This window comes from Hemiscyllium ocellatum, unplaced genomic scaffold, assembly GCF_020745735.1.
Source record: "Hemiscyllium ocellatum isolate sHemOce1 unplaced genomic scaffold, sHemOce1.pat.X.cur. scaffold_298_pat_ctg1, whole genome shotgun sequence".
Taxonomy (NCBI): Eukaryota; Metazoa; Chordata; class Chondrichthyes; order Orectolobiformes; family Hemiscylliidae; genus Hemiscyllium; species Hemiscyllium ocellatum.
In genome coordinates, this window is record NW_026868271.1 from 702,540 (window position 1) to 713,650 (window position 11,111).

Sequence of the window (11,111 nt, forward strand, 5' to 3'; positions counted from 1 at the left end):
TATTCTAAAACTGGCCTCACCAATACCCTACTCAGCCACAACGTGACCTCCTAATCCCTATGCTCAGTGACAGAATCCCTACAATGTGGAAGCAAGCCATTCGGCCCATGAGACCATACCAACCATCGCAACAGCATTCCACCCTAACTCTGTAACCTACCATTACCCAAAGCTAATCCACCTAACCTGCGTGTCTTTGAAATTGTGGCAGGAAATTAAGAGCACCCAGAGGAAGTCCACGCAGACACACAGGAAGAATGTGCAAACACCACACAGACAGTGGAATCGAACCAGAGTCCATTTATTGATCAGCATGTTCCAAATGCCACGTTCAGCACCTGATCTCCCTGAAACTCTACTTTCCAGAAACTATGCAGTTGTTCTGTGACCTTCAGGCGGAATTAAGCTGAGGAGGAGAAAACAGGGACAGGGTTGAGTTGTCGATCTATAAAATAAGTCTCCATCTTCCCCCTCTGTGTTCCCCCGTCTCCTCCCACTCTGTCTGTTACCCCCTCTCTCTCGCCAGCCCTTTGTTGGTCACCACCACCCCTGTCGCCGCCACCCATCGTTCTGTCCCCCCATCTGTCGGTCTGTCACGCCCTCAGTCTTTCCCCCTCTCTGTCAGTCACTCCCCCGTCGGTTGCACACCCATCATTTCCCCCCCTCCCTATGTCAGTTGCACCCCCTCGGTCTGCTCCCCCTCTCTGTCGGTTACCCCCCTCCCCCCAACCGTCAGTCGCCCCCTCTGTTCCCCTCCTCTCTAATCCTACTTTCTGTCCTCACCCATTTCTGTCCCACCAGTCTCGATCCACCTACCCTCTCTGTTCCTCCGCCCACCCCCTCCCAGTCCCCTAGTTCTGTACTCCCCCTCTGGAGGGAAAATATCTTCTCTATTTACCCTATCCATGCCCGGCCTGATTTTAAAAGTCTCTTTCAGGTCACCGTTCAGCCTCTGATGCTCCAAGGAAAACAGCCTATCCAACCCTGGCAAAATCCTATAATTCTGTTCTGACCCATTTCAAGTTTGAGAACATCCATGTGATCGGAAGGAGACCAGAATTGCATGGAATGTTACAAAAGTTACCGAATCAATGTCCTGTACAGCCGCAATATGACCTCCCAACCCCTATACTCAATGCTCTGACCAATAAAGGCTAGCAGACAAACTGCCTTCTTCACTATTCTATCTACTTGCTACTCTACTTTCAAGGAAGTATGAGCCTGCACTCCAAGGTCTCTTTGTTTAGCAGCACTCCCCAGGAACTTACTATTAACTGTATACGTCCTGCTAAAGTTTGCTTTTCCAAAATGCAGCAGCTCACATTTTTCTAAATTGAACTCCTCAGCCCATTCACCCATCTGATCCAGATCCTCTTGTACCCGGAGGTAATCTTTTTCACTGTCTACTACACCTCCCATTTTGGTGTCATCTGCAAACTTACTAACAATACCTCTTATGTTCACATCCAAATCATTGATATAAATGGCGAAAAGTAGTGGATCCAGCACCGATCCTTGTGACACTCCACTGGTCTCAGGCCTCCAGCCTGAAAAGCACCCGCTGCCTTCTACGTTCGAGCCAGTTCTGTACTCCATACGATCTAGCCTTGCTGACCAGTCTCCCATGAGGAACCTTGTCGAATGCCTTACTGAAGTTCATGTAGATCATGTCCATGCTCTGACCTCAGCAATCCTCTTTGTTACTTCTTCAAAAAAACTGAATCAAAATCATGAAGTATCATTTCCCATGAACACAGCTGTTATTAATATCCAGGATTTAACTCTGTACATTGGGGTCTGCGTTGCCCAGTTATAGGTGTTAATATTCTGGATGAAGTTCAAGTACACCAGCATTTTGTCAGTGACTGTGTATTGAGTCTTGTTAATGTCAGCAACCCAGGTAAGTTCCTTTTGAAAAGCAGTCCCTGTATCCCTTGCCCACCAGGAAATAGTGTAAGTGTCCTTACCTCTGGACTAGGAGGATCAGGCTCAGAGTTGAGTAACAGCATCTTTGAAGAGGCTGATTAGTAAACGTGCCCAAGCCACCAAGCCATACTGCCTCCCAGCTGTCCCTGCCTGAGCCTCTAAAAAGAACCTTCCTGTAGTTTATCTCCTGTCAGACTCTCCCATTGCTCAGTTTGTCCAGGATTCCCTCCTGCTGCTGCACTGCTCCTGTCCCTCACTGACCTGTCCATCCCCCAGTGTCCTCCACATTCATTCATTGTTTACAATCCCATTACCATAGTTCTCCAGCCCCGCCCCTTCCTGTCCATAGAGATGGCTCAGTGGTTAGCACTGCTGCCTCACAGCACCAAGTACTCTGGTTCGATTCCGGCCAAAACCTGAGTTTGTGCATTCTTCCCGTGTCTGAGCGGGTTTTCTCCGAATGCTCCGGTTTCTGCCCACAATCCAAAGATGTGCAGGATGGCTGAACTGGCCATTCTAAATTGCCCATTATATTAGTTAGAGGGCATGGGTCTGTATAAGTTACTGTTTGGAGGGTCATTATGGACTTGTTTGGCCGAAGGGCCAGTTTCCATACTGTAGGGATTCTGATATATTGGGCAGCAGCTGCTGTCAATCACCCAGGCTCCTGTATGATCAGGAGCACGTACTGTAGGAGTGGAGACCAGTGTATGGGCACAGTGCTGGGCAATTGTGGGAGTATGCACAGTGCCTGGGAAGGAGGCTGTGGTTGTGAGGGATTCATCTGTCATTGGCAGCTTCCTCCCTCTGGGATCAGGACCCAGGGGAATGGCCTTTTTCTTGCTATCCTGACATGTGATCAGACTATCAGTGGTGCAGCGTTTTGCAAAAAGTTATCAGAACTTTTCTGTGAAGATTCAGGGTTGTTATGGAAAGGGACAAGGATGGGGCTGCAATTAGAGTTCTAATTTGGCTCATTTTAGTAAGATGGGTCTTGGCCAGAGTGTGCAGGATGGTTCTCATCAGGAGCTAGGAAACTGAATTCGAAGAGAGAGTGTGAGAGAACAGGGTATGGAGGAAAGGAGTGGGGGAATTGGTTTGGATTTCAGCTCACAGAAGAGAGAAATTGTGAGACTGAGGTTTAAAGCTTTGGGGGAACAAGGAAACTGCAGGTTAGTACTACAATTGTCTTATGAATTTCCATCCTGTATTAACGGTGGTAACTTGTGTGCTCTGTTGTCTGGTACTGAAAGGGTGGATTTGCAGATGAGAAATTCAAATTGAACTTCATGTTCAGTTTTGATAGTTACTTGATCCGTGCCAATCTGAATATCATTGGCCTTTTCATGTGGAAGGAAAGGTGTGTATTCTGTCCGTGGGCCAATATTTCAAATCAGTGTGACTGCAAAAGTACTGAGACACAGCCAAGTCCATGTCAGCATGGTGAGTGTGGAGAGAGATTTAATTTGTTTTTGAAAGTTTGAAAAATCATGGCACATCTCCCAGGAACAATTAAGCCACAACTTTGCTTTGTAGAAGGACAAGTCTTTAATTAACCATGCAACCAGAAAGACACAAGGATACCTGCACCATGGGAAATACTATGGAAATGGGATTGTTGTAAAGGAGTTCATTCTCGATCATGGATTGTAATCCATGGGCGTTGTCGGTTCCAGCGCCGTGGGGCAATACTGGAAATATGAGGAATGTAATGTAGGTTTCAGTTATTAAACTGTAAAAAGTGCAGAACAATTTACAAGGATGTTGTCAGGGCTCAGGGGTCTGAGTTATAGGGAGAGGTTAGACAAGCGAGGATTTTTTTGTTTAGAGCAGAGGAAACTGAGGGGGTACTGTTCTAGAAGTGTATAAGACTATGAGAGGCATGGATAAGGTGAATGCAGTCAGTCTTTTTCCCAGGAACCCAAGGATTGGACGGCTTGATTGGATCAGTTGAAGGTTAGAGGAGAAAAAAACAAAGGGAAGCTGAGGGGCAACTGTTTTACCCAGAGGGTGGTATATATATGGACTGAGCTGCCAGTGGAAGTGGTTCAGGCAGGAACACTCAACAACAGGTAAAAGACATTTGGAACAAATACATGGATAGGAAAGGGTCAGAAGCAGATGGGCCAAGTGCAGGGAAATGGGGTTAGTGTGGATGGACATTCTGGTCGGCATGGGCCAGTTTGGGCCAAAGGGCCTGTCTCTGCTGCAGGATGCTATGACTCTAAGTGCATTTGCTATTTCTCCCCCTAACCCTGTTGGTATCTTGGGATGTATTCCGTCAGGGCAATGAGACTTGTCTACCTTTAGCTCCATTAACTTGCCCAGCTCTAACACTTTCACGATAATGGTTATTATCGAGGTCGTCACCTTCCTACGTCTCCTGATCAATTACTGCCATGCTCTTTGTATCCTCCACTGTGAGACTGACTGCTGTGTACTCATATTCCTGAACCCTGCTGGATAGGAATAACTCGGCGCAGAACTTAGAGGTCTTCTTTGTGTCTTTATTGATGTGGAGAGTGTACATGCAAAACACCTCCAGGCAGCATCAGGTAACTCCCCGCCTGTCCGATGTGCCACTCCCATTCTTATAACTTTGTGGCTTGTGACTTTGAATAGAGACTGTCTCTCAGTATTATTTCCATGGCAACGGCAGTTAGAAAGTCTAGTTCAGTTCAGCACTTTATGGTTAAATCACACACCCCTCCCCCCACGCCCCTATGGATCCCTAAAGTATCTGACAGGCGCTTCAGTTTCAGTGGGGCTGTCTATCAGGATTCTGATGTGGAGGAGCCGGTGGTGGGGTGGACAAAGTTTAAAAACCACACATCACCAGGTTATAGTCCAACAGGATTATTTGCAAGTACAAGCTTTTGGAGTGTGCTGTGATTTTAACTTGATCAGGATTATCTCTATGGTAACAGTGAAGTGCTTCAGCAATTACAGAGGCCATATGTTCCCCACACGATAGGTTCCCCTCGAGCAGTGTAAACTGGTATTCTGGCCCTGGGGATAGCTACTCATCACTTTTCTCTCCCAATCCCATCTAGCTTTCTGTTGATCTTTAAAGTTTTTCTAATCTCCTTGGACTTTGGCAATTTGTATGCATTCTATTTCAGTTTGATAGACTCTCTTATTTCCTGAGCCACCCATGGCAGATGACTCCTTTTCCTACAGTCCTTCCTTTTCCCTGATATATACTTTTGCGGAGCATTTCAAAAAATTGCTTTGATATTCCCGCACTCTCTGTCAACTTTCCCACCATAAAGTCTTTGTTTCCAGTCTACGTTAGCCAACTCCTGCCTCATCCTATTGTAGTCTCCTTTTGTTTAAGCACTGGATCTTGGAGTGGATCTAATCTTCCAGCTTTCCATCTGTGGCCTTGGCTTTGTAATAAAATACAGGATAGATATTCTCAAAACTCTGGATGCTGCGAATGTACTACGCAGTCTAAAACCATAAATCCCTGTCTCCCCTCAGTTTAAAATTGCAAAATCATTATCTCCTACACGCGTCCTTACTATCTAAGATTGGAATGCTAATCCACCCGACTATCTGTCATTTTCCGAAAATCTCCTTGGTGAAGGTAGTGATTTTTGGATTCAGCTTTCCAGTTATTACCGTAAGAAGATAAGCACTGGGCACAGGAGAGGCAATGCAGCCCTTCAAACCAGCTCCACCATTTAATACGGTGATGATTGAGCTCACCTCGGTCTCAGCTGGATGTTCCCACCTGCTCTCTCTCACCCTTCATCTCATTGCAAATACAACATCTGTATCTCTTCAAATTGGCTCATTATCCTGGCATCCACCACATTTTGAACAGGGAATTCCATAGATTCACAACACATTGAGACAAGTATATTCTTCTTCATGAGAATAGAATAGAGTCCCTATAGTGCAGAAACAGTATTCATCCATCGAGTCCACACCAGCCCTATAATGAGCATCCCATTCAGACCCACTTGTTCCCTGTAACATTGCATTTCCCATGGCTAACGTGCATGGACACTCAGCAATTTAGCATGGGCAATCCACCTAACCTGCACATCTTTGGACTGTGTGAGGAAACTGGAGAACTGCACGAAAACATGCAAACATGGGGAGAATGGGTAAACTCCACACAGTCACCTCTGGTCTCTGATGCTGTGAGACAGCAGTGCTAGCCACTGAGCCACCTCTGCTTAAAACCTACTGCGCCTTATTAACCCCCAATTCTCCAGTTGGCTGAATCTATGTTCCTCACGTCAGAAATCCGGTTGTCTAAGCGGATGTCTCAGTAAATCCCAGTGACGGCCCACATGTCCCGTGTGTCTGAAAGGGGATCCGATACACAACATCCTCCATCCCACACTTTTCATTCACGTTCCAGAGACAGGGCTCCAGTGGCTGCATGAGGACTGCAACTCCCAAATTCCGAGGCAGGGACCAAACGTCTGTGGGGAAACGTGGCACTGCACACGTGCAGAATGTGGGTGGGTTTTGGAGCATGTGCTTTGGTGTAACTAGTGGAAAGTATTTCACACAGTGATTGTCTGGAGGAGGAACGTATTTGCTTGTAGCATTGGTCTGTTGGGGGGTTAAAGTGTCACCACACCCACATGGGACCAAGTTACATTCCAAAAGTCATAACCCTGGAACCGACCAATGAGAACAAAGAAGGCTCTGACCTATTCTCCCAGACTGAAGGTTCCTCTTCTGTCCAGGATCTGCCACCTCCCTTTCTGTTTCCTTTTGTTTCATTCTGCTGTTACATTATTGACTTGCAGTAACTGAAGGGAAAGGAAGTGAACCCAGAAAGGTTGCAGAGTCCAACCAGGGATGGGAAGTGGTGGCATGGATCTGTTTATCAACAACTCCATGAGAATGGGGAGGGTGTACACTCAGGAGTAGCAGAGCCAGAATGGTGGGAGAGAGTAAGTGGGCTGGAGGGTTACAGCTTTGGGGGAAGAAAGGGAAAAAGATATTCTAGAGAAACTAGAATTGTCTGTTCTGAATTTCTCATCTGTACATATTCCTTTATACAGGGTGCTAGACGGTGAAGATTTGCAGACTGAAATCTCAAAAATCATGTGCAGATTGTGATTAATTTGCCTAGTGCTTAAAGAACCAAAGATGGAGAATGACTCTGCCAAAATCCTGCAACACTCTCCCTCCCAGCATTGTCAGTCTATCTATGCCAAATGGACTGCGAATGGTTCAAGACAGCAGCTCACTACCATCTTCTCAAGGGTAACTGGAGATAGGGAATAAATGCTGGCTGAGCCAGTGATGCCCATATCCTGGAAATGGTTGCTATCTCTAGTTGCTGAAACCCGTTGATGTTACTGCAGGATGATGAGGGATGCTGATTGTATTCTCCAGGAGGCAGCACCATCACATTACCCCTGCCTACACCCACACTGTAACACAGCAACGTCACTGGAACAAAAGCAGTGAACCAAAGGAGGACTTAGATATAGTTCTTCGAGGTAGAGTCATGAAAGGGGATTAGAACACAGCAGGAACAGGAGACTGATATGGATGGTCAGCTGTTTCCCATTGAATGGTGGAGCAGGAGTGAAAGGCTGAATGGCCTCCCGCTACTATCTCCCAGGTATGTATATAGTCATGGAGCCTGGGTCGGAAGGAGTGGGCAGGGATTCTGCAGGAGATTGCACCTCCACATCAGTTTTCAGTGAGGGATGGTTTGGTGGATTTTTAAAATATGTCTTTTACAAGGTTTGTGAATTTGGTTGAAAAATATTGTAGCTATTTATTCCACTATAAATAAAAATAAAAGAAAAGAAATGAAACTATCTGGACTTAAGTTTTTAAGAATTTCAAACGTCCTGTAAAACAAAATCCTGTCTATTCCCGGACACCATCACTTTCCAGTTATTCAAACTCCAGGGAAATATTTAATCCCTGTCTGAACCTTTGGTTTGATTTAACTGCTTTTCAATTCTCATTCTGTGAGCTGTGAAGTGTTCTCCTCCCCCCCGCCCCCACAAATTTCTCCGACCCAGAAGTGTTATCACACACAGCTGAGCAACCTTCCCTCGTTCATCATTACGCCATTTTGGGTTTTGTTAATATATAATCACCAGCAGGAAACCACCCGTGTAACCAATTGAATATTTACAAACAAAGCCCATTACGGGCAAAGCAAACCATTCCATGTGACAGAGTGGGAAGGGACCAAATCAAAGTAGAGTTGGGGGTGAGGGGCAGCGGTGGAGATAAAGCACTGTATCCCCTGCGATGCCCACCTCTACCTAAACACATTGAAACATTGATACATAACACATGATCCTTCTCCAAGGACGCCCTGCTTTATCCTCTATCATAGAATAGAATCCTGATAGTGTGGAAGGAGAGCATTGACCCATCAAACCACCAACCATTCAAAGAGCATCCCACCTGGAGCACTCCGTCCTTGTAACACTGCATTTCCATGGCTGCCCACGGAGTCTGCACAATCCTGGACACTGTGGACAATTTCACACAACTGATCCACCTCACCACACATTTTTTGAACTGTGGGAGGAAACCAGAGCACTGGAGGGGGCTCTCATAGCAGAATGTGCAAACTCACATAGGCTGTTGACCAAGGCTGGACTCCAACCTTGTACCTGGTGCTGTGAAGCAGCAGTGCTATAATCCCAATTAAATCAAAACAGATGATCCCTGCTCATTGTCACATTGCTGTTTATTGCCCAGAGAGTCTGGAGAGATGCTGCAGCCAGAAAGATTTCCGATTATCTCATGAGGAAGAGAATTCAAAATTCGGGCCAGTGACTCGGGGCGCAGTGAAGTCACGGAGGTCTGGGAACCATCAGAAATGTAACAGGTTGTGAGCAAGGTGGGTTGAGACAAGAACAAAAAGACAGTGTCACACAGGGGAAGGCAGGAGAGATTAAATTGCAGAAATGGTAGTCCCTCAAGGCCATGGGGAATGGAGTTAGGGGGAAAGAAACCAGGAAACAAGGTGAGCAGCTGTCAAAGAAATACATTGAAAAAACAGATTATAACAACATAGAGGGCAGAGTTCACAGTCTGAAATTGTTGCTCTCATTGGTGAGTACAGAATGCTGTAAAAGCCTGGGTCATTCTATTGCAGCCAAGACATGCAGGATTGGCCAAGTGGCCTCAATTGTGCTGTAACTTTCTGATCAATTTATTGTGACATTTGGAATTCAGGTCGGATGATGTTCATAAATTCTCAAATTGGAGAATGTTAAATAAATCACAATGATCACATTCTGCAGACTTTAGTCCGCAGCCCTGCCTGCTCCAGCATCTCAGTTACATCCATGTCCTTTTATTCTAATGTGATGCTGGTTACTGCCTCTGCCACCCCATCAGTGAGTTCCTGCTCCCCACCATCTCCGAGTGAAATGAATTCTCCCTCCCCTTCTTTCAGAGAATAGTTTCAATCTAATCCTCCAGTTTCTGACCTCTCTGTTAGAGAATAGCTCCTTCCTATCCACTCAATCTGGATTCCTCAGCATTTTATCACTTCAATTATATCTCAGCTCATCCTCCTCGGAAATCATCCAGCCTATCCAACCTTTCCTCAGAGCAGAAATTCTCCAATTGTAGAAACATTCTGATCAATCTCCTCTGTACCCTCTGTGGTGTGATCACATCAACCTTGGAATGTGGGGATCAGAAGTGTGTCAGTACTTTAACCGCAGTCAAACGAGTGTTCTGAATTTCCCATGTCACCTCCGTGTTCTTGTGGTTGTTTCTCTCACAAAAAAGAATCCTGTTTTCCCACATGGAACTGGGTGTGCACTCCATGGGTCTTGGATTCCCTACCATGTGTTTATTTGTTAAATAATCCTAAATTAACTTCAGATTAAAACAACATTATCAGCTACCCACCATCCATTTCTTCCATTATACTCAAGTCACCTTACTTTTAAAATTTCTTTAAAATTATTACTATCGAAACACAACAGGCTTAAATTTGCTGATCAAGTATTCAGATGTCTCCACTGTTACAATCACTTCAAGATTGTCTTTACCTTCAGCTACATTGGTGAATTGAACATTGATTGTAAATATATGAATATCAAAAGGACTTGAGTTTTATGATAATTAATCCAGTCTGATGTTCTTGTTTGTTAATATCTTGAAGAGAACTGTCCTCAGAACTCCAGCTGTGCTCTGATTTCATTCACAACTGGGTGTGGCTGGACTGCAGATCTTAGATCTGTTCAGTTGTTTCCCGGATTGCTTCGCTCTGTCTATCACTTGTCGCTTATGCTGTTTGGCACACAAGTGATAGTCCTCTTTGGAAACTTCATCAGGTTAACACCTCATTTTTAGGTGTTCATGCTGCTGTTACTGGCATGCCCTCCTGAATTCTCTCAGTTGAACGAGGAGTGATCCTCTGATTCGATGGTAAGAGGTAAATTGGGGGATATGATGGGCCATGTTTCTGTAAGTTTTGTTGGAGTACAATTCTACTGCTGTTGGTGGAAGGGAAGAGCTAAACTCTTACACTGTTTGCCCCATATACTACATGCAGTATCATGAACACTGATAGGCCAAGACATGAAATACGAGCAAACACTGTACAATGAGCAGGATCACACCTGAGCAGCAAGGGGAGTTTGAGATCCAATTTTGACATAGGAGTAGGGAAAGAAGCAGCTGATCAGATTGTCTCATTCATTGTCATAAAGAGACTCTATAAGATTATTGCACTCTTGGGGGTAAGGATGGAGGAGGTTGGGGAGATGGAGAGCCCTTCAAAAGAAATAATCTGCCTGAGAGTTGTGAAATAGAATTGATAGCCATGCATTTAACAGAAAGCTAATTGAAACTCTTTTTATCCCCAAAAGTTAACAAGACTGCTGGTGCTTCCAATCATCACCAGAAACAAACCCCAGAATACATGGTTCGGAAGATGGATGTCAATTGCCAATCTACATTCCACTTCTGCAATCATTTGACAACTTACATGTGAATAACCAGATTTGATGAACCAGAAAATCTTGTCACTCTGTGCAGATGGACAGCGAAGTTGGGGAAGTACTTGACTGAGTGGTATTGTCGTGAGACAGTTAATCTATAAACCCCAGATAGTGTTCTGGAGACCTGGATTCAAAGCCTGCTGCAGCGATGGAGAATTTGAATTCAATAAAAAAAAACTTGTGAATTTAGAGTCTAATGATGACCATTAATCGATT

At 45.1% G+C, this 11,111-nt stretch overlaps 1 long non-coding RNA gene across 1 annotated transcript in view; it reads left to right on the top strand.

Annotated features, from left to right (window-relative positions):
• LOC132812778 (uncharacterized) overlaps positions 1-967 on the top strand; it is a 41,480-nt gene extending 40,513 nt beyond the window's left edge. Inside the window, exon 6 of the long non-coding RNA XR_009643775.1 lies at positions 938-967. This is a non-coding gene — a long non-coding RNA (uncharacterized LOC132812778). The remainder of the gene's footprint in view (positions 1-937) is intronic.
• The last annotated feature ends 10,144 nt before the right edge of the window (positions 968-11,111 follow it).